This window comes from Myotis davidii, unplaced genomic scaffold (assembly GCF_000327345.1).
Source record: "Myotis davidii unplaced genomic scaffold, ASM32734v1 scaffold1494, whole genome shotgun sequence".
Taxonomy (NCBI): Eukaryota; Metazoa; Chordata; class Mammalia; order Chiroptera; family Vespertilionidae; genus Myotis; species Myotis davidii.
In genome coordinates, this window is record NW_006286246.1 from 579,916 (window position 1) to 585,915 (window position 6,000).

At 52.8% G+C, this 6,000-nt stretch overlaps 1 protein-coding gene across 1 annotated transcript in view; it reads left to right on the forward strand.

Moving 5' to 3' along the window:
• Positions 1–5,314, forward strand: part of SCAF8 (SR-related CTD-associated factor 8) — a 104,994-nt gene extending 99,680 nt beyond the window's left edge. Inside the window, 1 exon segment of the mRNA XM_006757679.2 lies at positions 4,290–5,314. The gene's annotated coding sequence lies outside the window, so the exon portion shown is untranslated.
• The last annotated feature ends 686 nt before the right edge of the window (positions 5,315–6,000 follow it).

The window sequence follows — 6,000 nt, forward strand, 5'->3', positions numbered from 1 at the left end:
CTTGTGAGGATTCTCTCCTGCGAATAGGCATGGCCTAGAGAGAGGAGGAGGGAGGAGGAGGAGGGAGGACAGGGTATTTGGTTGGGGGTGGGGTGCATTGCCGATTCCTCAACTAGACCAAATAGAAAACATTTATTTCACCAAGTACTGGTGTGGCTACCCTGGTCTGTGGACCAGCTGTATCAGCATGATTGGAGATATTTTTATTTATTTTCGTTTACTTGGCTTCATTTTGCCCTATGCCATTTAAAAATTATTTAGGTGTGAATAACCAACATATGCAGAGTACCAATTTCAGAGGCATGGCCTAGAGAGAGGAGGAGGGAGGAGGAGGAGGGAGGACAGGTAGTTTGGTTGGGGGTGGGGTGCATGCCGAGAAGGGAGGGATCCTGACTCTGGGGTGGCCGGAGTGGAGTGCAGTGTGTGGTCAGCAGAATCACTCACCCCCTGATCCAGGAGGAGGTGAGGGCTGTGCCCCTCAGTCACTCAGTCATCTCAGCGGTCACGGGAAAGGCAGGAGGTGCTGGGACAGGCTGTGCCGGGGTGTGGGCTGAGGCAGGCTGGTGACCGGGCCTTCGCCACTTAGAAGGCAGCCACTGAGCAGAGGGTGTTCAGTGGCTGAGTAAGCAAGTGCGCTCAAGGTGGAGAGGAGAGGGAACAGCACGCGGGCAGAGGGAATGGCAAACTTCCACCTTGTTCCTGTCCCCTAAGTATCGATGAGCATGCCCGCTTCCTCTGTGGTGTACGCTGCCCCCACTGCCCCTCCCTGAATGCCCGCAGCTGGCCTCAGTGGTGGGTATGGATCGCCATTGTACAGTTGAAACTCATAGTAAGCTTTCCCATGGACTGCACACCTAACAAAGAGCAAAATCAGAGGCGCCAGGCTCGGGGCCTGACTGCGGGTTGCACACTCTAACCAGGGTGCTGACTGCCTCTCCATGGATGCGCTCGCTGGAGGGGTTCCCCAGACCTGGGCCTGCGCCGTCCTCCACCTGCTCGCAGGGGATTCAGCGCCTTTGGAGCAGCTCAGTCCACTGTGGCCCCGGGTCTGTTCTATTGGGACCATTCGTACCAAGTGGCACAATTTTCCAGGATTTAATATGTGAAATGTTTGAATTACATGAATGAGGGACATTGGAGGGCAAAGAGTATATTGTAGGACAAGAGAGCAGCTCGTCTAGATTTTCAGTCTTGGTGCCCATGGGCGAGTGTGGAACTTCTGAGCTTCGATTCTCTAGTGTTTAAAATGAGACCTCTGTGCCCTCTAATCCCTAAGGTCTGTTTTAGCACTGATGTCCTTCCTTCAATCCTGCTGGAATTAACTAGCTTTTCTAGGGAATCTCAAAGATTATCCGCACCACCCACGTGTGGTCCCGGAAGCAAAGCATGGCCTCCGCCTCACAGAGGAAGCTGGGTCTCCCCCATCTTAGCAGTAAACTTCCCTAATAGGAAGCAGTTGCCTCCATTGAATCATCCTCACGCTTGGTACTTGGCAAGGCCTGGCTTCACCGCGTTCTGGTCCAGCGGGACGCCGCTCGCCACATCTTGAGTAGGTTTCTAACTGCAGAACAGTAAGCGCTTGCAGATGATGCAGGGACGCGTGTGCACACCAGTCCACGCAGGTCTGCACCAGCCTTCCTGCTCCCCTACGCCGGCCGCGTGGACCAGCTGGAGGCGCAGATGAGGCCTGGCACCGGGAGTCATTGGCTCCCCTCTGGCCTGGCAGGCAGGGCCGAGGCTTGGCGCCGAGAGCGCTGGGAGGCCCAGTGTTCCTGGTACAGCCGTCACCTCCTCCTGGGGCAACTGGTGCCTAACCCCGTGGCTCTAGCGCTGGAACACACCACCCGGGAGGTTTTCTCTCCGTCCTCCTCTTGCCACGAATCCCAGCCAGCAGCCTTGCTGATCGCTGGCAGCTCCGAGGAGAGGTTTACGGGGAAGAAAGGAAGGAAGGAAGGTTAATCAATGACAAAGGGGCCCGAGCCTCCTAATTCCGCCCCTCCAGGTGTTCTCCCCGCTTTCTCCCTCCCCTGTGGTGTGGAGGTGGTTCTTGGGGCCGTGGGCAGCTGGTAGGTCATTTGGAGGTCAGAACGCATTCACTTAAGGAGGACAGTGTGCGCACCAGGCCACAGACGCCTTCAGGCTGTTAGCCTCATTCTGTTTCTCCCTGCAGCCGGCCGGGCCGTGGTCCTTCTCCCCCTCCTGTGACCGTGCAGTTCATGTAGAAGCTGGGCCGCTACCTCCACACCTGGGTTAGTGTGAGCAAGAAAGGCTGTGGCTTGTTGGAAGCAGTGCGCCTCCCCATGGTCCTGGTCAGCAGCAGGGTCACCGCCAGGGTGGCCACGTACGGGGCTGGCAGTGCAAGAAGCCGGGGGGATCCCTGTGGCAGGGAAGGCAGAGAATTCGGGGGGGCAGGCACGCTTAGCTGGAAATCCAGTCGTGGCCACTCTGGCGGTGTCACCGTGGCCCGGCCATTGACTCTCCTGAACCCCCTTTTTCTCCTTTGCAGTGTGGGACGCCCACTCTCTACCTGGCAGGACTGTTTGTGTGGATGGGCGAGATGTGTGTGGAGCCCCCAGTGAGTTACAGCTGTGAGGAGTGCCTGCCTCGTGTTCCCTTAACTGTGCCCATTTTCTAAGAGTAACTACCCACCCCCCTGCAGTGCCCAGTTAAAGACAGCTGCAGTGAATACACCATCATGGCAACGGGAGCTGCAGAAACTGGTCCTAGGACTTTTATACTTTCCTCCAGGTGTTCCTTCCCCTGCCAGGCACTGCCAGGTCTCCGTTTTTTGTGTTTTTTGAAGTCCTATTCTTTGTGCCACGTTCTCATTGAAAAGTGGGGCTGGGCCTCCTGCTTTTCCCTCGTAGGAAGTTAGAGCAGCGGTGCGGGGCCGGGAGGCACGCTGGTACCTGGTAACAGAGACCGACCCTCGGTGAGCCAGGAGGCCGCTCTTGGCCACAGCGTCCGGCTGCTTCCGGAGCTCGGGCCGGCCCGGTGTCTGGGGTGTCGCGGTGGCCGCGCTCTCTGGAGCGGTGGGGCTTCCTCTGTGGCGCCTCGAGGTGGGGGTGGGTGTCCACAGCATGTGTGGCACTCCCGCAGGCTGTCGCCATGGGAGGAGAAGGGGTGCGAGTTCCAGTTCTGCCATTTGCCGTGGGCACTGGGGAGGGCACTCCTCTGAACCTCAGCTGCTTCGTGGAGACCATCGCTGTCTTGCAGGGTGTTCCTCAGAAGGCAGTACAGTCACCAAACGAGGCAGAAGAGACGAACCATAATAATAAGTCATGAGTTCGTCCTTATCAGGGTCACTAGCCAGAGGCAGCGTGTTGAGAAGCAAGAACCAGAGGCCTGGTCTCCCGCCCGCCTCCTGCCTCGGCGACTCGGTGCTCAGTACATGGGGCAGGCGGTGTAGCATAATGGTGAGAGCACCAGTTCCAGGGTCAGACTTCCTGGGTCTAGACCCCACCTGTGCTTACCAGATGCATGTCTTGGTAAAGGTACTTGACATAATTGCTTAAACTTGTTGAACTTCATGTCTGTGTAGCGTGTTCTTACATACGGCTTCCAGGTCATTGTACTGATGTGTTTTTTAGGTATTCTAGAATTACTTCATAATTTACAAAAACGAGCAAGTAGCAAAAAAATGACACACATACGCCTTAAAACAGTAAAAGGTGTAGAAATGTGTATCTTCAGAACTGTGTGTCCATGTAACTCCATCACGGCATCATTCGAGAAGATTTTAGTTGACTTCAGATGCTAACAGGTATTTTGAGACTTTCCTGGGAGCTCAGCTGGCTCTCCGCTTGAGGCTGAACTGGGACCCTCGGGGCCCACGTGCAGGTTTTGTAAGCGGGACCACGGCTGGGCCTGCTCGCGAGGAGCTGTGAGGCCAGGACTGCAGGGGTCCGTTACTGGGGTCGGATTGGCCTCCCCTTTAAGATCTTGTCCATGGACGTCCTCTTAGCCTCTGTGTGAAGGAGCCCGGCCAGCGAGGCGACCTTAGTTACTGGTGGAATCGCATATGGAGCCTGGGCGTCCTGGCGTCCGAAACAGGCGTCTCTCCAAGCCATTCCAGCCGAGGGGACACGGTGCTCCGTGCTCCCCGCTCCCCTGAAAGAAGACGACGCATTGCAGAGCACAGCCCTCCATCAGGCATGGAAACGTTTGCTGCTGTAGTGACACCATCTCTTCTGTAGGAATTATCTCGGGGAGGAAAAAAAACATAACAACGCTAGGAAAAGTGATTCCATTGACCAGTGATGACCAGTTATTGTTCCTTTTGTCAACAGGCAAGATGAATGAAGTGCTGGCAGCTTCCCGTGCCCCAGGCCTTGTAGGAATAAGTGAGCCGCGCACCAGAGGGCTCACGTGCGCCACACCGGACCTGGTGCAAGGACCCTGTGCAAGGAAGCCTTAAGGAACCGCCGTTACCCACCGAGAAGGCTCTGTGCCCTCGGGCCTTGCTGCTGCTTGAATCCAGAGGTTGCGAGCATGCCTCCCTATATCACCTGTTGGAGCAGGTTTAATTTTATAAATTTGAAGCACAAACTCTATGAGTTTCTAGTCCATCATTGTTCTTGTTGAGGATCCACGCAGATGGACAGGGCGGCGTCCGGAGGCGATGTGCACGTCCGCTGGACCAGAGCTGACTGCAGCATAAATGGCAGCAGGCTCCATCTGCATCTCCATCCAGGGCCGCGACAGAAGGACAGTTAGCAAGGAGACCCCTCCAGGAGAGAAGGTCCCATTGTGTTGGAACCACAGGTTCCTAGAGCCGTAGCTTCGGTGACCAAGACTGTTCTCTTGAACACAGCGTGTGTAGACTGCAGCTCTTGATGGTGGCTTTCATCCATTATCATTGGTCATCGCCTTGGACAGTCTCCAGCACTGAGCGTCTTAAGTGTTCATTGAAAAAAAATGCAGCTCTGAGAGAACCCAGGGCTCGACACAGCGTTCTGGGTACTGCACCCCAGCCTTCGGGTCGCAGTATTACTAATGGCAGGTGCTCAGGTGGTTGATGCCAGACCTAGTGGGAGAGGAAGCAAATGGCAACGATGGGCATATTACATTGTGTTGTAAACATACTTTATAAGTACATTTCTTATTAGCTTCTTATTCGGGCAGAGACGATAACATTTCTCTCTTGAGTTTCCAGACCAGGATTTGTGTTTTGGAAATTATCAGTGTTCATAATACCTGCAGGGGGGAAATACTAAAACTCAAATACAAGCACTCTTTATACCTGAAAGAATGTTTTTATCATTCTTCTATTTGTTTTGGCTCTGTCACGGATTAAAGTGCTTGTAATGCCGGAGTCTGTGGTCTCTTGAAACCTAGTCAGTGAGAACCTACCACCCTCACAGTATGCTGTCACTTTGGACATTCATGATAAAAACCGAAACTAATTTTGATTATTAGTCATTTGCTTTGCTTTGTAGCTTATTGTGTCTTTTGTGGTTCATCTTTGCTTAGCAACCACGAAATTTGTATAGTCACATATATGGACACAGAGATGCATACGTAGTTCAGGCCTTTCACAGTCTCCTGCATTGAATCAGGGCAGATTTCTATGTTTAAACAAACACTGTTATCTGTTGAAAGGCTGAGATATTTTTGAATGCCATGGTGTTTTTCATTATGTATTCTACAACCTGGATAAAAGATAACCTAGGAAGAGTTCACCCTAGCTATCTTTTTTTAAATCCTCACCCAAGAATATGTTTATTGATTTAGAGAGAGAGCGAGAGAGAGAGAGAGAGAGAGAGAGAGCTGGGTTACTTCCCATATGCACCCTGACTGGGGATCAAACCCAAAACCTAGGTATGTTCCCTGATTGGGAATCGAACCACAATCTTTTTTGTGTAGGACAACACTCCAACTAAACCACCTGGCCAGGGAGCAAGCTATCTTCAGTTTCTGATTATACTATATTTTCTGTTAAATTGATTACAATATAATTCTAATTCATTTTTATCATAATGTTTTCTATTAAATAAGTAG